Source organism: Mustela putorius, unplaced genomic scaffold (assembly GCF_011764305.1).
Source record: "Mustela putorius furo isolate JIRA1106 unplaced genomic scaffold, ASM1176430v1.1 tig00000174_pilon_pilon_pilon, whole genome shotgun sequence".
In the NCBI taxonomy this organism is placed as follows: Eukaryota; Metazoa; Chordata; class Mammalia; order Carnivora; family Mustelidae; genus Mustela; species Mustela putorius.
Genome location: NW_025421304.1, coordinates 35,141,948 through 35,169,705, shown reverse-complemented (window position 1 = coordinate 35,169,705; position 27,758 = coordinate 35,141,948). Strand labels below are relative to the sequence as shown.

At 45.1% G+C, this 27,758-nt stretch overlaps 1 protein-coding gene across 4 annotated transcripts in view; it reads right to left on the bottom strand.

Moving 5' to 3' along the window:
• WWOX (WW domain containing oxidoreductase) overlaps positions 1 to 27,758 on the bottom strand; it is a 933,964-nt gene that overhangs the window by 849,227 nt on the left and 56,979 nt on the right. The window lies entirely within an intron of this gene.

The following is a 27,758-nucleotide window of genomic DNA, read 5'->3' as shown; positions in this document are numbered from 1 at the left end:
GAGGCTCAGGAGTGAGGGCAGAACCAGGCAGGAGCAGCACTCACGGGGTAGCAGAGCAGGGGCTGGAGGGAAGGCTTCCCTGCCGGAGCCACTACTCAGTCCCAGCTAATTCTTGCCATGTCTTCCAGCATTTTTAAGAGAAGCCAGGATTTTGGATTCTTAAGTGATACCTTACATTTTTGTTTTTAATTAAAACACAAACATGTCACCCAGGAAGCAGCTACAGTAAACCCATCTGCAGAAGATCAAGGTCACAAAGCTCGTGGACTTAAAAGGGGCAGCAGATTGGTTTTCAAAAGTAAATCTTAAAAAAGTGCATCTTCACTCTCACCCGACCCTCCAAAAATTACGACGACAACAAAATAGAACAAATTATCTTTGGCTAAGACTGCCCCCCTCTTCATTTAAGCAACTGTATTCACGCAAATCCCCTGGAATGTTGCCACTGCTTCACGCCCGGCTCTTGCCATCCTCCAAACACTGGTATTTTTCACAAGACGCTTCATGGGGCTGCAGCCGCAGAAGACCACCACTTGGGGTTGTTTTGAAAATAGTCACCAGGTGAAATTTATTTCTACTTTAGACTGAATTCAGAGGCTGCAATGATGTTTTAAATATGATTTCAAAATACCTGAGAAAAGCAGAAAGCAATGAAGTGGAAGAGAAGGATAATAAGTTTATGACATCCAAGTAAATACATCCAGAAAACTGGGTCATTTATACCAGAACTGCAATCTTTTCTGTTAAAATATGCAAACGACAGTATGAAAAATGGTTTGTGATTTTAAAGAAATATAGCACTACAAACGTCAGTGTGAGGGAACTCAATAACACTTAATGAAACTTTGGATTTCAAATTAATTACTGATTGACTAAGGCATCTAGAGGGAAAACAGCCTCGATTAGAGAAGTCTGGGAAAGGCCGTAAATTTGGATGCTTCTTTCAAGGACTATGAGCTGATATTTCCTACTTAGGCCTTTATTGCTCGGTTAATGGGATGCTGGTCACTGCAAAGACCACTGGTTTCATTCTCAGAACCAAGACTGGTCAATATTTTCCTTACTCTTTCAGATCTTCCTCCCTCCCCCTCTCCCTTCCTTCCTTCCTTCCTCCCTTCGGCATGTGTGCATTTAAGTTGTAACTGCTAAAAAGAGTTTAAAGTAAAAGGATAATCAAATTGGTGAAGCAGTATTTTAGGAAAGATAAATGGTACCAGTGTTAGGAAAACCATATTTAGTGTACTGTATTTTGGATTCACAATTAGTGTTCCCTCCTTGCCTTTGCTATGCTTTCTTGAAGGTGTAATACACCTTCCAGCCCCACGGATGTGTCAGTCTTGGCCATGAGACTTGATGTGCTATTGGAACATGAAGCAGACATAAGCTACATCCGGGTCTAAGCAGAAGTCCCTCTAGCTTTGCCCTCTGTCGTGAGGACAGCATGGCCCTAGTCACTTCTCTGCAAGCTAGGTCCTGGAATGAGAAGTCGTGAGAAACAGCCCAGGGAAGCCCAGCTAAGACAGCAGAACCACAGCCAACCTCAGCCCTCGTGTGTCATGAGCAAAGAAATACACATTTGTTTTCGTCAGACCCTTGAAAATTTTGCAATGGCTTGTTACAGCAGCAAAGGCTGACTCAGACACTATCCTTGCCAATTAGATTTCTACCACAAGATTCAAATCATACTGGTGTATTTTACATAAGTCACAGAATTCATCATATTCAACTATAGCAGCACTAGGACCATAATAAATTCTCATCTAATGAATAAAAGCTTCTTTTTTAAAAATAGTTATTGCCACAACATGGGCAAGGAAGAGAACATTTTGACCACTATCAATAATTAGAGCTTTAGAGTAACAAATGGTCACTGGTCGAAAACAACAAGAGGCCAGGGTACCCTGGGACTGAGCCCCACATCAGGCTCCCTGCTCTGAGGGGAGCCTGATTCTCCCTTTCCCTCTGCCTGCTGCTTCCCCTGCTTATGCTCTTTGTCAAAAAAGCAAAAGACCAGTAATATTACGAAGTGTTTACTATGTACCACATACTGTTCTAAGTTGTTATGAATACCCACTATTTTCTCACAAAAACCCAGGGACATGGGACTTATTTTTATTACACTTTTATGTATTTTTTTTAAAGATTTTATTTATTTATTTAGCAGAGAGAGAGAGAGAGAGAACGAAAAAGGGAGGGAGAGAGAGCCAGAGAGTACAAACAGAGGGCACAGCAGGCAGAGAAGCAGGTTCCCTGCTGAGTAAAGAGCCCAATGCAAAACTTGACCCCAGACCCTGGGATCATGATCTGAGCCGAAGGCAGACGCCTAAGCAGCTGAGCCACCCAGCTGTCCCTTATTCTCCTTCTCCATATGAAGAAACAGGAACAGGTTAACTAAAGTGCCCTAAAGAACGAACAGACAGGGGCGCCTGGGTGGCTCAGTGGGTTAAAGCCTCTGCCTTCGGCTCGGGTCATGATCCCAGCATCCTGGGATCGAGCCCCACATCGGGTTCTCTGCTCAGCAGGGAGCCTGCTTCCTCCTCTCTCTCTGCCTGCCTCTCTGCTTACTTGTGGTCTCTGTCTGTCAAGTAAATAAATAAAATCTTTAAAAAAAAAAAAAAAAAAAAAAAAAAACGAACAGACAGCGTCATCTTTGTTATCCTCCCTATAACTGTGGGCTATTCCTTACCAAATTGGCGTTCTCTGTGTCCTACTTTCAATACCACCAAAGCGAATTAACTAAAAATATTCCAAGCACAAGCATCCCATCATTTCTCAGCTATGTTGCTCCTGTGGTCAAATATCCTGGGCATTCTGAGAACCACGCCAGTCCTTATTCCAATTCATTTTCCCACACAGCTGCACTTTCTAGTCTTCCCTGTACTACTCTGAAATGCCACCCTCAAATCCGGCCTCAGACAGGCGTCCCTTCCAAGGATCAAGAACCTGCCTTGCTGTAAATCCCCATCCACAACCTGCCCCATGTAGGAAATCCATGTTAATTCCACCAAACTATAGCTATAAAAACAGCAATCATGTACAGGAGAAAAAAAGAGAGACTGAAAGGAATAAAATGGAATTAACATATTTATGTGGGGTATTATATATAATGTGTAAAAAACAGGTTTCTGAGGTTTTTAAAATGGAAATTTCTAAAATATTGAGACCATCTGATATGTTTTTGGAGCATTTTGTTCAAAGCTCAAATACATATATTAGAAACTCATTATTCTGCTATTTTCGATTGGAAGGAGTATATTTTTCTACATTCCCTACCTGTGACCAGAAGATCACCCAAGCTAGCGAATTCAATTCACCTTTCCTAAGGGGCCATGTGGCTAGTGGCACTAGTCTTGATGGGATGACCCCGTGGTCCAGCAGCACGATCTCATCCCATCTAGTCCTCACCACAGGGGTTCAGAAGGGAGCACATAAAATATATTTTATCCCAATTTCATCTCTTAAAAGGGAGTAGAAAAGGAAACAAGTAAGCCTGAAGCTGGTATTCATCGTTAGTGTTCGGACATTTAAGACCAGAGGCTCTAGACAAAAGTGAAGGCCTTAAGGAAGTCATTTGATTATCAGATTCCTGATGGCCGGGGTTCCAAGTCAATACCAAGTGGAGTTCAGAGGGCCAATACAGAAGGAACTGAAGTATACGAACCTGTGACGGGGAAGGCACCGTGTCCAGAGTGCCCCATCGTTACCACAGCCACTTCACGACCCATGAAGTACGCAGTGTGATCTCAGGAATGAATTACCTGACTCAGGTTGGGCATCCACTCAGAAGCTGAGCTGGGATTCAAACCAAGCGATGGTGACCCAAATTCAATATGCTTTCCCCATGTAGTACCAGTGTGATCACAGGCAGCCACCAAAAAGATGCAGCACCCGAGCCGAACCATTCTAAATGGGGCCCAACTCCCCCTCCTACTGTTTTTGTAGAACAGAACTGACTGGAACGGACACGAGCTACATACAGCCTTGCGAGGTTGACATGGGGAGAAACTGAGAGTTAGAGACCTGCTACGCAGTCCCTGGATGGCAGAAAGTGACCAGGTGGACCAGATAGGAGTGATCTGGAGCTGCTGCTAGCGCGGGTGGGAGGAGGTGCGGGACCAGACCACAGCTGCCGCAGCAGGGGAGCTGGGTCCGCGGAGGGCACTGCTGCAGGGGGTAAGAGGGTTTGTTATTATGTCAGCCTCTGGTCTTCCCACTAACTCCTGGATCCCTTCTCTTTCTCAAAAGTACACTTAAGGGCTGTCGTCCTATTTTATATGCTCTGTGTATGGCTCTACTTCTGACCCTCTTCACAAGTCTGTGAAAATGGACTAATGAACAGCACTGCAGCAGTGACACACACATTTTCATCATGAACTTGCACCGTCAGAGAAGAGGATGGAGGCGGGGGTACCCTCTGCGCGGCATCATCACAACAGCAAAAAGTGTCGATGACTACCGGTAAGCAGGGGTGAAGGGCAAAGTCACGGTGGCTGGGCTACCAGCGGCGGGGACTCCCGGGAGGCCCCGCAGCACACGTTTGCTGAAGCCCTGAAGATCTTTCCCAAGAACGTGTCACAACTTGCCTCTGGAATCTACCAAATCCTGGCCTAAGAACCCAAGCTCCTTCCTGTTCCTGGCATAACTCGGCCCCAAACCTGCCTCCTGCAACTCCGTCCTGCAGATGAGCTGCTCCCTCTCAGCCACAACTTAAATACAAACCTTAACAGCACTATCAGGAACTCTGGTACCGACCTCACCTCTGCCTGCCCCTCCAAATTCTTCCCGCCCCCTCACCCTGCTCTCCTTCTCTGACACTCCCCACCTCCCTCCCATCCCTCCAAAGTAGTTTTATAGCAGGATCTAATCTAATCTTCATGGTTAGCCAAGCATGGAATCAAAACAGAAGATGTGCCACACTTCATCAAATGTAGGTTCCATTTTCTCCAATGGCCCCAAGAAAAATAATTTACATGATTTCAAAAGACATGCCTCCCCCCACATACACACACACACCAACACACCCATTATCCATTAGGGATTTTAAGATCCATAGATCTTTTGGTCCCCTTCGGTAAGCCAATAACCCTCAGCCTGGACCGCACCGTAACAGGCTGTCGTTTACAGCCTTCTCTATGAAGTATTCCTGTTAATGTTTTCTAAAGTTAGCTCCTCAAAACTTCCAAATAATACTCCTGGTACTCTGGGATTTTTCAAATATGACCCTATTACTCCAATCTGTAGTCTGAAAACCTTATTTTTCCCCAACTGAGGCAAGCAAACTAGTCTTCTATGTTTGGATGAAAGCTCTTCTCACCACTTTGGTTACTTTAGCTGTATTGATTTAACATTCATTGACAAGTAATAAATTCCATGGACAACAGCTAGTTGGAAAACCATAGAAAGTACCTTTTAATCAACCGAGTAAGAAACTAAACACTCCCAAGTTCTCATAACACTGGCAAGGAATTACAATGAATGAAGAGATGTTATATTAATTAAACTCTTGGAATGTATCCATAATGCTTAATGGAAACGGAAGCCCTAGGAGGTCTGAAATGCCCGGGAAACACCCATCCCTGAAACTCACTCGCATCCACCAAAGAAGCTATTCAAGTGTAATCATTCACGTCATACAAAAATGAAGACCTCGTTGGAAAAAATGAAATCAGAAGGGAAATAACAAAAATTCATCCAGCTTCTGTACACTAGTTTATTCATTTTCTGATTTGGTTCTATATTACCTATTAGGGTTTTTAGAGTTTCCTTCAATCTCCAAGAAGAAAGTGAGTGAGGCTGCAGAATTCAAGTGCATTCATTCACTCACTCACTCATTCAGCAAACAGGTGAGAGGACGTGAAATGCAAGCATTCACTGAATACCCACACACGGCAGCTCCCACGCTTCGAGGCTCTCCCGAGTTTTATTATAACTACACGACAATCATGTGGACAAAAATGCAGCTTACAGAACGTCACCAGTGTGCCTCATACTACACCAAATACTGGATGTCCATGTACCAACACAACAAATCATATGATAAACATCACTGTAAGTCTCTTTAATTCGCACATGTAGACACTGAGGCTCAAAGAAATTAGATTTCTTGTCCATCATCACGGGACTCTCATGGCCACTAAGTGTATGTCCAAAACTACTTTTCGTCAGTTTAAGATTTCCAAAGTCACAACAGATCCTAAAGTGGAAAACAATCATTGTGAATAAGATTCCATCCTTCAGCAGGGTGGGAAAACATACTCCTGGATTAATCACAGATAAAACACACCATGCTGATGTATCACCCACAGAACTGGTGGACATAATGCTCCTGCTTTGTTCAGGCAAAGTGAAATCAAGGAATACGGTGTCTGCAGCTGGACAATATGTTTAAAAATGATGTGGAAAAACAGAAAGGGACATAGAGGAGATTTATGTAGGGCTCTGATCCCTGGGTTTTTGAACCCGGAGAAAACACAGAGAGGTGCCTCTCCATGGCCTCCTAGCTTGTTAAAAATCAGGATGCACTGTCCTCCACCTTAACACGAAATGGATATAGACCTAGCACACAAAGATCCGTATCAAGAAAGCCTACTTTAAATAGCCATAGGAACAAAAACCTAGTCAACCTTTTCATTTAAAAAAGTTTCCCAACACACCGACACACACAACTATTTCCAAAGTTTTCTAATGTAATTTCTGAGGCTCTACCAAAAAAAAAAATAAATAAATAAATCAAAAAGCAACACTGTAATTGTGGGAATTAGATCCAGTGCAAATTTCACAGAACACCTGGCTTGGCTACATCACACAAAATGCCTGTTGAGGGGAATGGTGCTCCTTTCTCCTTGAAAACTTGGAGGAATGTAAGCACCCTGGCCAAGGCGCAGTAAAGGAGGGGCAAAACATGTTATGTCCTGAGGCCTAGCAGAGAGAGCTGGGGGTATTCTCCTGTCTTCGGCAGGTCAAGGCACCAATTCTATGATGACATGTCTCATCTTCTGGTGAAAGTAGTTCTCCAAAGACCACGGGTTCCCTGAGAGCAGGTTTTTCTTTGTTGCGTCTGCCCAGGACCTCCTGTAAAGCTTGGCATAACTCAGCCACGTGCTTAAGGATGGGATAAGCAGACAAATGAACAGACCTAGGGGCCAAGAACATCTTTTGCTACTAAACTACCTACAAGTTTTACCCTCAGTAACAGCCCTGGTTAAGAAGAAACTCAAAGAATAAAAACGAAAGGTGTTTCTTTGCTGTGATAGAATAGTTTGGTATCCTAATATTGAGTGGTGGGTACACAAACATGAATGTATGATTATATGTGTGGGATAACATTTCATAGAACTACAGACACACACACAAATGAGGACATGTTTCTGGCACTGTACCAATATGGGTTTCCCGTATGGGATTATGGCACCAGCGCTGGATCAGATGTTATTATTTGGGGAAGCTGGGTGAGGGATAACCAGAAACTCCTGGAACTAGTCTTTGAAACTTTCTGACAGCCCAAAATTATTTTGAATTAAAAGGGTTCTTTAAAAAACGAAATCTAGTAGAAAATGCCAACAGGTCAAAGGATAAAAATTACCAGATTAAACTGAGTTCTAGCAATTAGTGATCTGAGAGTAAGATCCTAGTTCGTTTTTCTCCTTCATGCTTGCCCTTTAGATCAATGCTGTTCAGTAGAAATAACACAGGCCCCATGTGTAATTTAAATTTTCTAGAAGCCATATCCCAAAAAAGGTAAAAAGAAACAGATGAAATTAACTCTTATTTAACCTCATATATCTAAAATATCATTTCAGCATGAAAGCAATATAAAAAATGCTAATATTCTACATTTTTTACACAAAGTCTTCAAAATCTGACAGGTATTTTATTTTATACTTACAAATCATTTCAGTCTGTGCCAGGCACTCAACTGCCACATGGGCCCAGTGGCTACCATAGGGGACAGCTCGGCTCTCGCTACCACCTTTATGTTGCCGTTAAAAGTCACCTGGGCCGTTCTCAAGGTACCTGCGTTCAGTCAGCTGAGCATCTGACTCTTGGTTTTGCCTCATGGCGTGACCTCAAGGTCCTGAGATAGAGCCCCGGGCGAGGCTCCATGCTTGGCACAGAGTCTGCTTGAGTTTCTCTCTTCCCCTATCACTCCTCCATCGCCCAACTCTCTCTCTCAAAGATAAACAAATAAATCTTTAAAAAATAAAAATAAAACTCACTTGGACTGTTTTCATAATTAAAGCTTTTCATTTCCTTTAAACGAATGGTTACCACCAGCAATCTGTGGCTTACTTAGCGGTGGCAGGAGACACCGCTGGAGGGCGATGAGGTCTTGAAGGAGCTCGGTCTACTGATGAGCTTCCAGACAGGAGGCTATTAAGAATGGGAGGGGGGGGCACCTGGGTGGCTCAGTGGGTTAGGCCGCTGCCTTCGGCTCAGGTCATGATCTCAGGGTTCTGGGATCGAGTCCCGCATCGGGCTCTCTGCTCTGCAGGGAGTCGGCTTCCTCCTCTCTCTCTCTCTTCCTGCTTCTCTGCCTACTTGTGATCTCTCTCTGTCAAATAAATAAATAAAATCTTTAAAAAAAAAATTTAAAAAAAAAAAAAAAAAAAAAAAAAAAAAAAAAAAAAAAAAAAAAAAAGAATGGGAGGGGGAAGGGGAAGAAAGCCAAAATCACAGCTCAACTTGAAAAAGTTTTGTGGCCTTGAAATTTTTTTCTGGGAACAGTTGTGGATCCTTCTTATCGAGATCATCATGAAATGAAGATAGAGTCTCACCAATTTTAAGGAGTTTGGATACAATCAGCAGGAGGGTCTTTGATGCCCTGCCTGTCTCCTTCAGGTTCAAAGTCGTCTCAGACATGGAAGATCAGGGCGGTAACTAGAGACAGGCTTGAAGTAACCACAGAAGGGAGTGCCGAGGGCAGCCCTCAGATGCTGCAGCTCTCCACCTCCTTCCGCGGGGCGGGGGGCACCCCTCCTGCACCTGAAGCTGGAATGGGAGCCTATGTGACATCGTCGCGTCCCAGCAGAAGCACGCTGTGCAGTGCGTGGGGTCAACGTGCCTTTCTCCTCCTTTGTCACAGTACCCAGCAGCATGGGCTGCTCTGCTGGTCCCCGGGGCTGAGTGAGCTCCCCTGTTAGACGCAGCTACCCCAGCAGCTCATGATGGAAACGGAGCTGGAGCAGGACATAAACCTTTCTTCTTTTAAGCCCCAGAGATTCCAAGGTGGTTTGTTATTACAGCATCGCCGGCCTGTCCTAACACAGAACTCGGTTGTTGACTCCGTGCATGGGACACGAACGATTGCATCCCGGGTGTCTCCCCACATATCGGGGCTTATCGCATCTGCTATAACCCAGGCTCGCTTTTACAGTGGTTTCATTACCAGCCATAAAAACTGTAACAGTGGAACTGTATAAACAAACCGAACAGTGTTTTTACTGTAAAACATGAATGTAATATAAATATTTGTCTTTGCCTTCTCTCAGCATCTGTAATGAGAGCAGAAAATTCATGCCATATGTTTATAGCATGAAGAAGGGAAAAAAGAGATCCCAGAGATTCATCATGCGGGTGCCGGCTGAGCTGTTTAATATTTGTAACTCATCCATTTTCTTTCAGATATAAATCCTCCACAAATCATAAAACCCTGACGACTGTAAGTGACCAAATTCATGACTATTTCTACAAGAGGGCCCTTGCTAGAGAGAAGGTGACCGTGGTGGTATGAGGTCAGTTTCTGTGACAAGATGAGGAATGACACGGTGAGTCACTGCATTAGACCGTGGCCTCTCCCAGCCGGCCTCGACGAAATCGGAACATGAAACCACTTCTCTGAGGACTTCAAAAGACCAATCCTACCACCAACTGGAAGGGCATCTGAACGTTTGGAGTCCTGGCAGCTCCCCGTCCTCTCAATCCTCACAGGGAGAGGTGCTGGTCATGGGAAGTGGCTTCTGCCACCTGGAGGACCTTACCACCTCAGAGGAGGAGGCGATCCCGGTGAGCAGCACTGCGGGGGACGTTTTATTTCAGAGCCGTGATAGCGTTCTTGACGTGAAGCCACCGAAGCCTGCCCTAAGCGTCTGGGCAGCCTTTTAGGATACGAGCTGAGAAGCCCCGAGAATGCTTCCATTTTCTCCCAGCTGGCTCAGGGATCAGAGGTTTCTGGAAACTATCACTGTCCTACAAAATCCAGTGCCACAGAGGGGAAGCTTTGTTGAGCACAAAGCAAACCTAGCCCGGGCAGGCTCTGTCTGGCGCTCGGGAGGCCAGCCCCACGTGGGCGCAAGAGGTGCTGGTGGGAAGAGAGGAAGGTAGGAACGCCGTTAATGGGTTAGAACCCAAAGCATGCAAGGCATGGGGAGGTGACATTCAGAAGCTGTCCACACGGCGAGCAGCGCTAAGCACATGTTACTGAGCATGGGCGGGGAGCCGGGCACTCTTCTCTACTCCTTACAAGCCTCCAAGCACTCAGGGACGCAGGATCCCATTATCCACAGTTAAATCAAGAGGTACACGGAGGAGCGTCCTGACTGAGATCACACGCTACCAGGGAACAACAGCTAGGATTCCTACCTAAGCTGGGGTGATTCCAAAATCTGTGCTTGTAACCCACTAACTGGATGGCTAGAATCAAAGAAAAACCTTCATACTTCTAACCGACCAGTCCTATACCATCCAAAAGTGATGAGAAACCCAGGTCTTGAGTCTGCTCCTGCCAACGTGCCAACTGAGCTCAGACCATAAACCAAGTCTGGCTCTCCTCCCGGGCAGCCCACAGACACACACACCCACCAAAGCCTGTATGCTGTTGTTGTTGTTGTTGCTAATATACATGTCTGTAGACACACCTATACTCCCTGAGGGCAAGGACAATGTCTTATGTGTCTACACACACTCAGAGTCTAGTGGGACGCCTGGCATATGAAAAGCTGTCAACGCATGCGTGCTGCTGAGTAGGGAGACCACTGGCCAACAAGCAGCACGCATTCAAAGCAGGGACCGTCCACTCCCTGGAGTCAGAGCCTTTGCTTCCTTAGTCTCATCACTAATGCTTGAAGGCGGCACCTGACTCGGAGGAAGGGCAGGCGGCAGAGTGGGGAAGCTTTGTGGGAAGGACAGCCGTCGGGGGCCTCGCAGGATGTGGAGGTACTGGCCAGGCCAACAAGGACAAGCTTAGCCAAGGTCCTTCCAGGCACAGGAAAACACTCCAGGCTGAGAAGCAGAGACCCTGGGGGGTTTGGGACGAATGGCGAGTCTGAGACAGTGAGATGAGGAAAAGAATGGAAAGAGATGAACCTGGACAGGCAGCCCAGGCCACACCTCACAGGAGCCTCAAACAATCTTTCTTATCCTTGCTAACACTTGGAGAGCACACACGAGGCATGCAGGTTCCTTGCAAGGACCCAGGCCGACTGGTTCATAAACACCAGAAAGAGTATTTGAACTCAGGCAGCCTGGATCCCAAGTCTGTTGCTTATGCCCACGTAACATATCTTACAGATCAATCCTTTCAGACAGATGAAGTGACTGAGTTTCGGGATCCCCTCCAAGCAGGTGCCAAAGAGCTGAACAGGAATGCACGATGCAAAAGGAAACCTTTCCAGCATCCGTCATGCTGATCAGGTGAGCGATCTACTCCTCTTCAATAAAGTCTTTATATACACACAGTTTATCCACTTATAAATTTAAAATATATACTATCTTTTTAAGAAATCTATATTTAATTATACAGCATCAGTGAAACTTCACTTGGGGAATGAAAATCTAACATAAATGAATGCATCCAATAGAAAAAGCTGTAATTTAAAATAAATTACTGGGGAGGGGGGTTGGGAGAGGGGGTGGGGTTACGGACACTGGGGAGGGTATGTGCTATGGTGAGTGCTGTGAAGTGTGTAAACCTGGCGATTCACGGACCTGTACCCTGGGGATAAAAATATATTATATGTTTATAAAAAATTTTTTAAAAGTTAAAAAAAATTAAATTTAAAAATGGTCAGAAAAAGAAATTTACTCTCTTCATAGAAAAAAAAAATTGCTATCTGGTACTAGGTAGCCCCATGCAATTAGAAAGTGGCGTCAACAGCAAAGAACCAAATAACCCCCCTAAATTCCTCCTCTCCCAGAGCAGTTCCACTGTTGAGCCCAACCAGGAAGTGTGTGCAGCGGAGCTGGCCTGAGCTTCATTAAGGCTTAAAGTCAATTAAGCCACGAATTGGAACAATCATTCCTCCTTTGCAAAGTATTGATTTTTTTTTCCAGGCCGCTTTAGGGCTTTTCCAGCACTCACCCAGAGATTTATGTTAGACAATTTCTTTCTGATTAAAACAAATCATAGCTCAACAATTCTAATTTCCTCCTTTCTAGGCAAGAAATGATCAGAGGATGCTGAGAACAGTGCTCCAACCCATCCTGCAGAGGCTGGCACTGAGGCACTCCACATTCACACCCCGTGAGGTGCGCTCTCTCCTCCTCCCTCTTGCCCTCTCCTTCCCTCCATCTCTCTCCATCTCTCTTCGTGCCTTAATTCCTGTCCCTCCTCTCAGTGCCCATCTCCTGTGTGTGCCTGTGTGTCTGTCTTTCTCCCTATGTCCATATGTCTCCATATGTTTCCCGACCCCCTGATGTCTCTGCCTCTCCATCCCTCTCTCTCTGCTTCATTCTCTTTCGATATACGTTTACCTTGGCAGGTTTCTGGACGATTACTTATTAACTGAAAGGGAAAGGGACATTAGAAGCAAAGCCAAACCAAGCTGGTATTCTGACCTGAGTAATAGGAAATGAGAAGGTTCCTATGTTCACCTCCAGAAGCCCAGCATCATCAGAGGCCTTCTCATCTGTAAGCAGTTACTGGTTTGTGATCCGCCTTCTCTCTCTCCATCCCACACACTCTCGAGGAGGGACCAGAGGTCTCCTGGATCCATGCACTGGATTTTCACACAGTGCCCACTACCCTCAGAGCTGACCTCTCTATGTCAATGATCCATTCTCCTGTGCTTCAAAATTGACTTGATTTAGGAGCCAGTCCTCAGTGCACCCAACTCCCACTGCTCCAGAGCAGCGGGAGAAGCTGGGTTAACCAGCTTTCCCAGATTTCCCAAATCGAAATCTGTGAATTTCAAAGAACTGGAATTGCAATATGCTTAACACCATGTCCCATAAACAATGAGTCCTTCTTTAACTAGCTAAAAGGCAGCTGAAAATTTGAGGGCACCATAGTAACATCAAAGTGAAAATCAATTTGCACAGCTCAGTACTTTAGAAAAATAATCTGGTTGCACCTTCTGCTGGTCGAGTCTCCAAAAACAAAGCAACCAAACCATCCCTCCCCACGGTGATGGGATGCCGCGGCTTGGGCTATAACCAGCAAGGCCCAACTGTCTAACCCTCCTGCTGACCAGGCTACAGGCTGAGGCAACACAAAGAAGAGTAGAACTGGGAAGGCTCCGACATTCTTACATCCTTTCCTCTCTGCTGCTTATAGGCTGTGTGAGCTCACACAAGGCCCTAAACTTCTCTTGTGCCTCATATCCTCTTCTGAAAACAGGATTTGTAATACTAGCTACTCAACAGGGTTGCTAAAAAGATGAGCTGAATTAAGGATAGCAAGTGTTTTTCACAGTGACTAGCACACAATGCTAGCTACCACTGTCATCATTATTATTATCATAAAAATGAGGAGGAGACTCAAGCAAACCACACAAGAGACCATTAAGTGTTGGGTCCTTATATTTCTGTCTTACAGGCAATTCTAGGCTCCTTTTAAAAACCTGTGTGTGTGTGTAATTTTTTTTTTCCAAGAGGTAAGTGGACAGCATGATAATACGTCTCAATGAAGGCCTAACTGCCTAAATAATATTGGACTGGCCAGTTTCCCTCTCCAGGCCTGTTTTCCCATCTCTCAAGTGTTAAAGAGTTAAACTGGCTGGTCTCACGTCTTTACAATCCAAAAATTCTACCATTTTTAAACACAGTATGCCCAAATGTGATGTTAATTCGTAACTGCCCTTAAAAAGACAAAGAGCTTCACTAACTCACATCCGAACTTTTCATGACATTTATTCTTGTATAAAGTGGCTCATATCTTTACTATATCCCCTAAAAGTAATGGCTAAAAGAACCATAAAAAACCCAGTGGGTCATACATGGACTACGAAGAACTTTATTTTTAACATACACTTGAAAGTAATGTAGAATTAGTTTTGTTCCTTTGATGTCTCCCCAAAACCATCTGTGTTGGCAGATCTGCACAGATGCCATAATCGGCGGCTCAGGCCTGTAATACAACTAAGATCACTGACATCACTGCCAAGTGCCCCAGTGTTTCCACCAATAATGCAAATTTACCCAGAGCCGAAAATACCCACTTAACTAGCTCTCAGTTCTCCACATTTATAGTCCAGGCAAGCTGTGAACCATCCAAACAAATGCAATTATAAAATGACCACTACTTATTTCTAACTGGCATTCTGGGTAGATCTGCCTTGTGAAAGGGTCTGGCTCACTCTGATGTTGAAATGTGTTCCTGCTCCTCAAATACCCACCCACTACTACCCACAAGAGGGGGGATCGGAAGGTTCCAGACAGTGGGATAAATCAGATGAAAAGGAGGGTCTCTGAAATAAAACCTTAGCAGACTGCCTGACAACAGAAGATGTGGAGTCGCAGTCACATTTGCAACTGTCCAAGAAACAAGGACAGTCGTGGGCAGGAGACTGGCCGAGTCTTTGTGAGAGTGGCAGCAGCAACATCTTAAAAGGACAACTGTTAAAAGGCGACAAGCCAGACCTACAGGGACCAAGGCCAGCATGAGCCTCAACCTGGCCCCTTCAGAAGCTGGGCCTACCCCTTCCACAGGGAGTCTAGCCAAGCCAGCCACACGGGAAGACCGTCACTCAGGGGTGGATCACTGGAATAACGTGCTCAGAAGTAGGCTGGTCAGGGGCGCCTGGGTGACTCAGTGGGTTAAAGCCTCTGCTTTCAGCTCAGGTCATGATCCCAGGGTCCTGGGATCAATGCCCCCGCATCGCATCGGGCTCTCTGCTCAGCAGGGGCCTGCTTCCTCCTCTCTCTGCCTGCCTCTCTGCCTACTTGTGATCTCTGTCTGTCAAATAAATTTTAAAAAATAAATAAATAATTAAAAAAAAAAAAAGTCGGCTGGTCAGACTTGATAGTTTCCTTCCTTGCCTATGCTGTTCTCCCTCCCAGCGGAATTATTAAGAGCCCCTCCTCTGGCTCTCAGCATTTCCTGATTTGAACAATCAATGGTCTGATCACCCTACTCCTGAGAGAGGGCTGCAGATAAGTAAACACGTTTCTATTTTCACAGTTTCTAAGAATGAGGACCATTCCCCTCCCCACAATTTGTTAAATGTTCTCAGAGCAGGAGACATTGGAAGGGATGATTATTTTTATCCTTTGGGACTCAGTTGATGGATTTAAAAGCATTCTTTGAACGTCAGGAAATAAGCAAGTATAGTAAGCATCGGTCTCGTCCTTTGCAGCTCATGGCTGCCACCTGAACCCTGCTGACCCAGTGCTTGGCTAACAGGGTCTCCGGCCTCAATGCTCCTTCCCTATTTCAGTCTGAGCATCCACCTTACTGCATCACCACGTGTGGACCTGCATCATGCCGACCTGGATCCCTGAGTGGCTGTCAGGACCTAGGGAACAAAGGCCATTCTCCTGGGAGAACAGAATCTGCAGTCCTGAACAATCTGGCTTCCAGTGGCAACTTCCGGCCTCCTCCCCAACACTGCGTCCAAACCTGACTACTCCCCTTCCCTTTGCTCATGCTCTTCCTCACCCCAATCTCAGCCGACTAAAGCCTGCCAATAGCTCCTTCTCCTGCTTCCTGGAGAAAACATCTTTCATGAGTCCTAAAAGTCCCATTCTCACTGTGCTCATGGGTACTATAACCCATGTCAGTGAGCATGGCAATGACAATATTCTAAACTTTTATCACCCACTATACCAAGTACATAGTAGATACTTAATAAATATTTGTACCATTTAAAAAGACCGTTTGAAAATCTTTGGATTCATTAGCAAACTAGGTTGTAAGAACATCTAATTTTTGTAAGCAAAGATAAAAATCTGTCCCTGCTCTTTTATAGTTAAAAAAAAAAAAATCAATCGATTCATCGATCAGTGAAACAGCCTGAGAACTGCAGAGTGGCGCTTCTCAACTTTGTGTGAATCAGAATCTCCTGGAGGGACTGCAAAACACACATTGCTGGGCCCCACATCCAGAAACTCTAATCCCTTGGGTTTGGGGGTAGGCCCAAGAATCTACATTTCAAACAAATTCAATGGTGACTCTTGCAGTGACACAGCAGCACTGGGCCAGGGAAGGGATCTGAGAGGCACCCTCAAAGTTTGTGCAGCATAGGAAACCTTACCAGGCTTAATCCAGGAAACACTACGGACACCATGAGAGATATGTCCTCTCCCTTCCTGCCTTAAAAAATAGCACCTCCCACCGCCCCCCCTTCATTTTGGTCTTCATATTGCTTACATTTCGATGCAGATTTTAAGCATCCTATAATTCATCAACTAGTTCTCTCCTGGCTACACATTCCAAGTAATTAAAGTTCAGTAATAACTTATTCTTTCTGCTCCAGCACCTGCATTTCATTTGTTTATTTTCCCAGAGTCATAAATCTGAAAGGCTGTCAAAGTGCCACAATATTAGTGCAATAATCAAAGTTAATTAGTCCCTCTCAATAAACAACAACAAAGCCATTACAAAGATGCATTGAAGTTTCTCCCAGCTACCCAGTTTACAGATCACATTGTAGCTGGAACAATTAGACTCTGAGAATCGCTGGGTAAATGAGCGCAGTGTTCTTCGGTCATTTAAAAGGAGACTGTGCTCTTCATTCACACTGATTCATTAACTCCAGGGAAGGCAAAGCGGGTCTGGGCTCCGCATCTGCCGCCCGCCGAAGGATGCCGGAACAGACGGAGCTCTCCCCGCTGCCAAGTTTTACCAGGCGCATCCCAGACTCCAATAATAAAAGAGTCCAGAGGTTGCAGAGCGGAGAGAAGGGCCAGCCTGACTGCCAACTTTTAGTAACCCGGAGTCTTCAATAACCTTTGATTTATTATTTAGGGAATTTGAGAGATGCAGGCATCAGGCGGATTCTGATGAGAAGGCAGCCCAGGGAAACTCGGAGGACAGGACCAGGGCCGGTGAGTAGGAGACACTCAGAGAAAGAAGCCGCCTTCAGTATGAGAGAGAACTCTGTAACTGAGAGGTTCACAGAAACAGGAGGGCTCCCTGGGGAGGGAGGAGCTTACCCATCACTGCAAGGATACAAACCAGAGTTGGAGGGTCTCTGCTCCAGGATGCTGTATGAGTGGTCTGCACGTCAGAAAGAGGTCAAATGAGGTGAATGGACAGTTGACACCGCCCTAAGAACTTGCATTTGGAAACAATCACTGGACGAGTGTTCAGTTCTTGACCTCTGAACTTGTCCAGCTCCTCTCCAGAGATCCTTCTGCTCTTGAAGTCATGGCCCCCGTGCGTGTTACCCACTGCTACGTGACACACTTGCGCGAAGCGCAGTGGTTTAAAACGGTAAGCATTTCTTACCTCACCAAGTTTCTATGGGTCAGGAATGCTGAGTGGGTTTGACTCAAGCTCTTCACGAGGTCGCTGACAATCTGACAGCGGAAGTCACCTGCAGGCTTGAGGAGGCTGGAGGTTTCCAAGAAGGCCCACTCAGGAGGCTTTGGGTGGGAGGCCTGGGTTCCTCGTCATGTGGGCCCCTCCACAGGGACGTGTGAGTGTCCTCACAACACATGGCAACCGGCCCCCCCGCGGCAGTGATCCAGGACAGCAAGGAAGGAAGAAGCTAGGTGCCTTTTATGACCCTCCCTGGGAGTCCTACTCCCTCAGTTCAGCCCCATGCTATTCATTAGGGTTCTCACTAAGCACAGCGCACATTCAAAGGGAGGGGAATCAGGCTCCACCTCCTCAGAAGAAGAGGATCAAAGACTCGATGAATAGATTCTAAAACCAGCATGGATACTTGGGAGGCTTCATTTTTTAGGGTCTCCAAAAGCCAGTCGCATATGCACCCCCCAGCTGACTAAGCGGCAGGGACGAGTGCCCAATGGGTCAAAGCGTCGGTTTTTTCTCCACTTCTCTCCATCGGCAAGCCCAGGCTCAGTGGAAGTCCGGCCAGCTCTGTTCCACCAGCACCGGGCAGGTGGATGCCCACTTCTCTACGCCGTGGGGATGGGAGGAAACCCCTGCTCCTTAGTGCATCTGAATATTAACTGATGCATCGATGGGCAGATGAAGACAGGCTCCACCATGTCCTAGTACTCTGATCTTTTTTTTTTTTTAAGTCATTTTCTGACAAGATTTCTGAGACTATTTGTTTAATTTAGGGATACGGTGAATAAGTCAGCCTCTCCTGAAGATACCACTTCCTGAGTCTTTACCATGTGTGTGCCACACTCTACATAAGAGAGTAAGTGCCTTCTGAGACCCTGAGTGGCTCATGGAACCCATTACATCACTAGTCACAGGTTCATTACAAAATGATATAACCTGGGCACAGCCAAATAGGAAAGATATGGAGGGCAAGGTATGTGAGAAAGAGCAAATGCTTCCTTGCCCTCTGTAGAGGCACCACTCTCCAGGTGTACCACGTGTTCACTGATCCAGAAGCTTTATGAACCCTCTTCTTTTGGGGTTTTCACAGAGGCCTCATTACAGAGGCATGGTTGATTAGGTCACCGGCTACTGATGATTCAACTTGATCTCCAGCCCCTCTCCCCTCCCTGGAGGTCAGGGAGTGGGACTGGAAGTTCCAACCGTCTGATCATACAGTGGGCTTCACCAGAAACCAGCCCGCACCCTTGGGTGGGTTCCACAATTCAGCTCATTCACAAAACACAAGACACCTCTAGGGCTCCCACCACTTAAGAAAGTCCAAGGCTTTTTAGGCGCTCACACCAGAAACCAGGAGGAAGACCAAATGCTGTTTCTTACCACATATCAAAAGATCACAGTGTCTGTTATTTCACTTCATCTTCACCAGGACCAAGAGCAATTACCAGCACCATTCCAAAGGTAAATAAACCAAGGTTCAAACACATAACGAAATTTGCCCAACGATACCCAATGAGCATGTGCTGGAACCAGCACAGAGTCCCAAGTCTGTATTACTCCAAAGCGGAGGCTCCCTGCACTCCACTGCACTGCCTCCCTATAAATTAAAACTAGTCTATTTTAAATAAACACTTGAAATAAACCCTAACCTATTACCATGTGCACTGCCCCATTCTTAGGCTGTCCCATCTACGTGTATCTCTACATCTGTCCTTGCGCAGGAGGTTTCACTGTCTCTCCTCTCTGTCTAATCTAACAACTGCAATGTCGGAGACTCTCTGTAAATGCACCATAATAAATATTAAAAACAGTCTCTAGCATGTTTTTTCCCTCTTAAGTAATGGAGGCTGAATGCCTAGTGGCCAGAAGCAGGCCTTTGAGCCACTGGCTGAACACCATTTCAAGATGAAATCCGTCTCTTCAAACTATGTCAAAATTGCTTAATAAGAACTCCGGGACACCATATTAATGAAAGGATGCATCTGCTTTGGGTTTCACATGATTGGGAGTGATGGTTTGGAGCTAGCCTCCTATGCTTGACTTCCACTCTTTTAAACCCCATAGTTAATCACAGCCCTCATTATACAAAGGTTACAATGGATATAAAGTTTGAAAGATTCAGTTCAAGACTGTGAGCGGTGGCCAGGGGGGCTGGGAAAAAAGAAGGCAGAATGAAGACACAGAGACAGTGATCAAAGAACAATGAATAGCACACAAGACTGTGTCAGGGCAAAAACGTTCAGAATGAGAAATGAAATGGAAAACTTCAAGGATAGGAGTGGGCACAAGTCTGGGGCATTCTGGAGACAGAGAAAACTCAGATTTTTTTTTTAAAAACTCAGAATATTTTAACAACAATTATGTCAATGAGGGGAATATATCATTTGTTATCTGATAAAGAATCTTTCCAGAGCCTGTGACAAGAAAGGTCAAATAAGCAACCCAAGTAGGACAGTAAATACTCCATATGCCACTTGGAGTGGAGGTCTGGGTAGGAGAGCGGATTTGGTGAGGTGAGGTACATCAGCTCCACCAGATTACCAAAAGGGACCCAGGAAGCTCTCTCTCCTAGGCAGTCACAGAGACCCTCGTTATCATGAACAGAGAAACATTCACATATAAACATGCAACCCTCTATGAATACAGTCTTTGGAAAAGACTTTGAAAAACAGAGGCTGGTCTTTTTACACAACGCACACCAGGAATTTTGGATTAGGTTACAAGATGGCTTTGGAGCCAGGCAAATATGGCTTCACACCCAAGATCCACCCCCAAACTCCCAGCTTGGTGAGCCTAGGCAAGCCCCTTCACACCTCAGCTAGCATCCAGCGCCTCATCTGCAAAGTGGGTTTAACACATACCATAGATATTTCATTGCTAAGCGCTAAGCAACATGCCTTACAGAGACACAAATATGAACACTCAACCCCATATGCAGGGGATAATAATAACGTGACATTTTGAAAACGGAAGTGTCCTAAGAGGAAACTCTAGAACTTTATCTTTACCTTTGTGTGTGTGTGCATGTGCTTATTGATTTAAGCAAGTGGTTTATATAGTTCTCACTGGCACGCAGACTTATTTATATCATACTTTATTTATTGAAAATCCAATACTACACATAAAAACAATTTTTAAAGCAAAGAAATGAGGAACCAATCTAGCAGCTGATTTAAGATGTATTTTTCCCAATAATCTACAACTATTAATAATATTAATAGTTTTTATATTTTTCGTTTAGCTAAAGTTCAGAACAATGGGGATGAGCCCTCTAACTCACAATGCCTTGAATGATGGTCATCCTTCCCGAGCCAAGTCACCAACTCAGACAAGCATCACGAGCTGCCTGCCTCCCCCCAACACTCACACTGCATAAAAGAAGGCATCATACCGAAGGCCTCTAACCTATAAAGCCACATTAAGGAATTTAAGCTTTTATTCTCAAAGGGGAAATTCCCACAAATGCCAAAGCTACACCAGATCATAAAGCCACTGAGTACATCTGAGGGAGTCTAACCGTAGCTGAATTTCTCCGGTGGTCCTCAAAAATACAAGCCATTTATTCCTCAGCATCCCACCCCTTCACTCTTAATACCATGTCACGAAAACATAAGGTACTGGTGTCTATTAAAAGCACAGAGAAGTGTCAAACCCATGTGCCTAATACACTGCTTGGTACCAAGCCCTCCATATCTGCAAATACTACTAAAACCATCATTTCCAATCCTTATCAGTGAGGCTGCAATAGGACACGATTCTGTCAGCTTTCCACATGCCCTCCCTCCAATGAGATAAACAGCCTCACTATCAACTCAATCGAAGACGGGAATAATTATGACACTTCAGTCCCGCCAGCATCAAACTGTGTGGTTACAGTCAACCGGGCATGCGCTCTCCCTAACACATGCATATCCCATTACCTCTGACTAATAAATCTTTTCTTTTTACCCCTCATCGCCCTGCTTTCTCAATAACCATTTTGGTATAAGCCATCGCTAGCTGTTCCTGATGACTGATCCCTTAATCATCTTTCCTAAATATATGCAAAGTGTATTTCTTTGTAAATACAAAAGAAAAAGCAATCTCATAAATAATTAAGATGGCTTTTCAAATGACAGTTGAGTGCTAATATGAGCTCCACTGGAAAATACTAATCAACAAACTAAATACACATCTAAGAAAATGTAGGAGTCCAGACACAGGAAGACAAAGAATTCATTGCGACTCCACTTGAATCATGCTGATGAACATCCTCCCTACGCTCCTCTTGGACCCACCTGGAGAGGTTAAGAAGAGTAAGTATCACTTGTACCTCCACATACGAATAAGAAATTGATATTAGTGTTACTCATGGCAGCGGATGAAATGGAACTGAATACTCAATCTACCCCCAGCAACATGCTAAATACTACATAGACACATGGTCAGTGCATTTAATACTCACAACTACTCAGGTCTCCTGGCATAGATATAATTATTTGTATTTTACAGATGAAGAAACCATGGTTGGAGAAGTTAAGAAACTCATCCAAGGTTACAGGGTGACATAACAGAGCATATTTTATAGCAATGGCCATCAGCTGGAGATGATCTGCCCTATCTGCCCAGGAGGTATCCTGAAGACCACTCAGCCTGCCTTCTCTAGACCTCTTGGGAATCTTGGCTAAAATACCCATGAGAAAACGAGAGCAGCTGAGCTGGATCCCTGCTGCATCCTCCCGGCCAAGGGCATGTCATCCTAACCAGTCTCTAGTAAAACCTGAAGTCTAGGCCAAGTAAAAGCAGAAGTTAGAAAAGCATGGGCTCGAAGTCTTCCTTGGGGACCAAAGTAAACTAAACATAGTTGAGTCACTCCTCCCTTATGATGGGGAATAGGTCCAAGCCACATTCTGAGGAATCAGGTGGGTCACCTCCAAGGGAGGGCCATCAGCCAGCCCCTCTTCACAGACCAGGCCAGTTCTGCCCACCTCGTTGGTTATCTCCATCTCTAGTAGATGCTAGAGCTTCTGAATATTCATTGGACCCCACATTTCAATAATGGGCAGCCCCTATATGTGAAGTCTTTTAAGTGATAAGCAGATTGAGTAAGGGCCTGGCACACGTGAGGCAGGCTGACCTCCCCCACTTTTTTTTTTTTTTTTAAAGATTTTATTTATTTATTTGACAGACAGAGATCCCAAGTAGGCAGAGAGGCAGGCAGAGAGAGAGGAGGAAGCAGGCTCCCTGCTGAGCAGAGAGCCCGATGCGGGGCTCCACTCCGGTCTTGATCCCAGGACACTAGGATCATGACCTGAGCCAAAAGGCAGAGGCTTTAACCCACTGAGCCACCCAGGCGCCCCCTCCCCGACTCTTCTGATTCCCTCCAGCAACCCTAGCCATGGCCGCTTTTGATCCTGCACACAACCGGTGGGCAGACAGATGGTCTCAGGCCCAGCTCCTTTTAGCTCTATTCAACCTCCTTGCTCCCCAGGATGAGACACTTCATTTCCCAAGTTTTAAGAATCTAAAGCTCAGGAATGGTAACAAGGTGAGAGAAGAGAGAGGAAGTGGGAGCCCCCTCTTGGGCCTTCGGAGAGCTCTACACTGGGTTGCTGGACTTGCGGCTGTTTATAAAACGCGTTTTGATACCCGATCAACTATAGTTCTTTGTATACGATGCCTCTGGAGGTCCTCAGATTTCAGGATGGAGAGTGGGACGGGCCATACCTCCATAAACACAGCAACGGAACTTGCCTTGGATAAATAATTATGGAAGAAAGGAAAGTATCAACCGCACAGCACAGGAGGCACTCAGACACATCTATCAGTGTCCCAAACGTAGAGAACTCACATGGACTCCTAACAGCCAGACAGTGCTGCTAAATAAAAGAGAATCCACCCCATCCTGAAAACAGGAAAGTAAACGTGCTATTCAGCCAGCTATATGGGCTTGTTGCCATGCTTCAGGAAAAATTAGGTGCTTGTCTTAGAGGGAGAGGACCCTAGTCCATAATCCACTTACAGCCATAAATGAGGTAGATCACATCCTCCTAAAGAGGACTGCTTAACAACACAGGTACTGAACCCCAGTTCCAGAGGCTCTTCATTTAAATACAGTTAGGGAATGATGGGCCTCCCGCCCTTCCCTCCTCTTTAAACTATGCTAAATGGTTTGGCCTTTTAAGAGGGTAGTTTACTTCTATATTGTCCATGATATCCAATTTTAATTGTTTTCAATTCTTATTACTAACTTCCAAGTACCCAAAACATCACAGCAGGAGGGCATTTCCCCATGAAATAATTATTAGTAGTCATAATTACATATAGGCTTGTAATAAAATTCCATATGGAATGTGTTTTCATTTAAGTTGTATTTTACTAACTAGCTAGATCCCCAAAAACTGGTCTGAGAACTCTGTAAAGGATGTCTTGAATGAAAAGGGATTGCTTAGAACAATAAGGTACATGGGTGTTGCTTCCTGTGAGAAACTAGGGTTAATCCTGAAATTAATCCCTCAAATAGCAACTAGCAATGCTGAAAGCAAAAAAAAACCTGAAAGGTCATGGACATGCATGATGCCGAATGTGGTAGTAAAGCCAGGCCACGAAGTAGATAGACTTTCCCTTTGGAAGCCAGATGAACCAACTGTGCCAGGAACCTGCCTCTGGGCTCATCAGCTGTGTGACGCTGGGAGGGTCCCTTCACCCTGAGCCCTCCCATGGCTCTTCTGTAAAAAGGAGAAAACCAGGCTTTCGCATTGCCTGAGCAGAGCTACGAAGTGCCTCACCTGGGAGAGAGCACATGACAGGGACTCGATGAAGGGTGGTTGTTAGATGTCCTGTGGTGAGCGTGAGAATAACGTCCCACCGGCTTGGAGGCAGACGTGAATGTTCTGGAACACGGCAGTTCTAGAATGGGCCGTGAAGGCAGGGAAGGAAAGACCAGGCAGGTAAGAACAAGTTGGGGAAGGAGGCACGAACTCCAACTCCAGAGCCAAGCTGAGAATGCCCACAGAGCCCTGGCACACACGAGCCAACACTAAGCCAAATGGCCCACAGACTTCAGAGTGAGCTTTTGCTGCAACAAAAAACTTTGGATCATTTCGAGAGTCTCCCGTGAGGCGCCAATATGCTGCAGTACCTTCCCGACTCTGCTACCGAGAGGCTTCCTCCCAGACAAAGTATGAACATGCTCAAGCCGGCTAGCAGCTGGAAAAACCAGAGTCAATCAAATTGACCTTGAGAAAAACAAGAAGGTGGTATTTAATCATGTGCCAGAGTAAGTCCCAGCGCAGAGATGGGGTGAGGGCCTGAAGGAAGCCAGCCCCAGCACGCGCCGACGATGGGGTAGTGAGGGCAGCTCGACGTGGATCACAAAGGCAGGTTCGCACACACTTGACACTATGGTGATGGTGCAATGATTCGAAATGGCTTTTGGTACCACATTTGAGCTTCTGTAATCGTAATCTAGGGGGATGAGAAAATGGTATAATGGTGCTCACAGGGAACAAGCAAACAGATGAGCTATGATAAAGAGATTAGTCTACAACCTACAAAATTTGATTTAAATGTCTAAATTGCCATGCGAACATTAGTTTTGTTTTTGTTTCCATTTCCTTAACTCATGTATCTGGCAGTGAATATTTTGGAGTAACTCTTTCTCTGAGAGCACTGCTGGCCAGATGACGTCAAGTGACTGAGACTACAGAAGGAAAGCAGGCAAGGATGTATGTGTCATCGGAAAGTGACTCCTAGAGACCCAAGTACGGCTTCAAATGCAAGAAAGAGAAACTAAACGCTGTGTCTTTATGCTCCTACCACTCAACCTTCTTTGTCAGAGGTGAGGAAACAGAGAAACAAAACAGATTGAAAGGTTTGCTGAGGCCCCACAGGTAAACAAGGGAACACCCAGGGCCTCCTGCCTCTTTGCCTCAAACAAGGGTTATAAAGTGTTTAATACAGATGTACCTGTGCTTATATATAAAGAAGAAAGAAGATAATTTTTTAAATGCATAAACATTTGTGTTTTAGTATTACCTTCCAAGACTGCCTTAAATATTCATATCATGGTACAACATGGTTCTTAGGATATCATTAGGGCCACTGAATTCCATTCTTCCCAATTTAAGTATAACATTATATGGGCAAAATGTTACAGGTTTGACACTGTTGCTAGATAACTCTTGTCTTCCACGTTAACAGTGGGGATAGAAACCGCTACGATCCCCCTAGATGACAACTGGGAAGCTGCTAATAAAACTGTAAATACAAACACGCTTAAAATCAATGGGTCCACTGCTAAGACTCTGCCCTGTGTCACTCATGAAAGCATATTTGAAGAATGCTCACCGTCTCAAAGTTTATACCCAATTTGTGGTGAAAATATAGAGACTGAGCTTTAAGAAAGCATCACTTGGAATAGCAAAACAATGCCAACAACCTAAAGGTCCACTGAAAGGGAAACTGCTCAGATAAGTTGGAGCATAAGCACATGATGGAGATTATACAGCAGCCAAAAACGAGGTGGACCTACATGACTGATTAGAAAAGATCTCCAAATGGTATTAAGTGGAAAAAAAATCGAAGTATGTAACAACATGTGTATGTCTGCTAGGAGATAAAAGAAATGGTTAATAATATTTACCTTCTAAGAAAAGGACTGGAAGGGAGTTTGCTTTTTATTTTCTACCTTCACGAGCCTGTGTGAAGATTCAGACCCTATGTTACCATCTGTTCACCTTCTACGTCTCTGAAGGTGATTACTACATCACCTAACACAGGCGATTAAGCCTTAAAGAGATACTAAGACCAGCAGAAGAAAATAGGCCCCATATTTTTTTTTATTTAACTGAAAATAAAGAACCCAGAGAACTAAAGACAAGGGCTTATTTGAAATATATACTGAATTTGAAATATTTCATTTGAAATATACAATAAAAAAGCAGAACAAATCTTCCTTTTCTTAACTTTGATCACTTTTTAGCTTAGAACACCAGACATTCTCCTAAAGGAATCATGGTCTGTCTCTTCCAATGGCAAGAAATCTTCCACAGTGTTCAGAAAATGAAGACATCTTTAATTTTAAAAAAAGGAGCAGGTGTGCCTGGGTGGCACATCTGACTCTTGGTATTGGTGTAGATTGTGATCTCAGGGTCCTGAGATCGAGTGCCCCTGTCGGGTTCTGTATTCAGTGAGGGGCTTTAGATTCTCTCTGACCCTTGCTCTACCCCTCGTGCTCCTGCTCTCTCTCTCTCTCTCTTTCTAATAAATAAATAAATAAATCTTAAAAAAAAAAAAGTAAGAAAACAAAGACAGCCTTGGGAAGGATTGTCAGACATGCTCTATGCTCTGCTCCCAGCCACTGGAGGGTCTCCTCCACATCCCCCTCTTCCTCCCAGGGCCGTTCACACAGCCCATTCCCTCTGCCCAGTCTGACCCTCTCTGTCCTCCCCCAGGTGTTTCCTGAGATCTTAGCTCAGTTACTTCCTTCTCAGAGACTCCAAACTCCCCCAGCTCCAGGCCTTATCACCATTTTTGGAGTACTAGGTACTAGGTCCTAGGTAGGTACTAGGTAGGTACTAGGAAGGTACTAGGTAGGTACTAGGAAGGACCTAGTACCTAGTAACACCATTCCAAGTTCACATTGATGTTTCTGTGTCTTTGGTTAAACCTGATTTCTGCTCTGGGATGAAAGCTGTACAGAGACAGTATATCCCCCAGTACCTATGACAGGGTTCACATCGTAAACATGTGAATAAATGACAAGCAAATAAATGAACATGGTATATACTTCACGCCAAAGCCCAGCGACCATTCTACAAAAGTGACTGACCCGGGCCACTCTCTAGATCAGTAGATCAGACCCCCTGCTGTCGCCTTCCTCACTGGCTCTGAGGCCATAGGGACACCCCCGCAGCACCTCTGTCACCTCCACCTCTGCCATCTGGCTCTAGCCACACAGGATTCCGTGCTGATCCTGAATCCTCCAGGCACACTCCTACTTCTGTGCCTCGGCACATGCTTTTCCCACCGCTTAGAAACCATTTCCCCGGACACTGGCATGGCTTGCTACTTTACTTCGGCCCAGTCTCATATGAAATGCCACGACTTCAGAGGGTTCTCTGCTAAGTACCCCAAGTAAAATAGC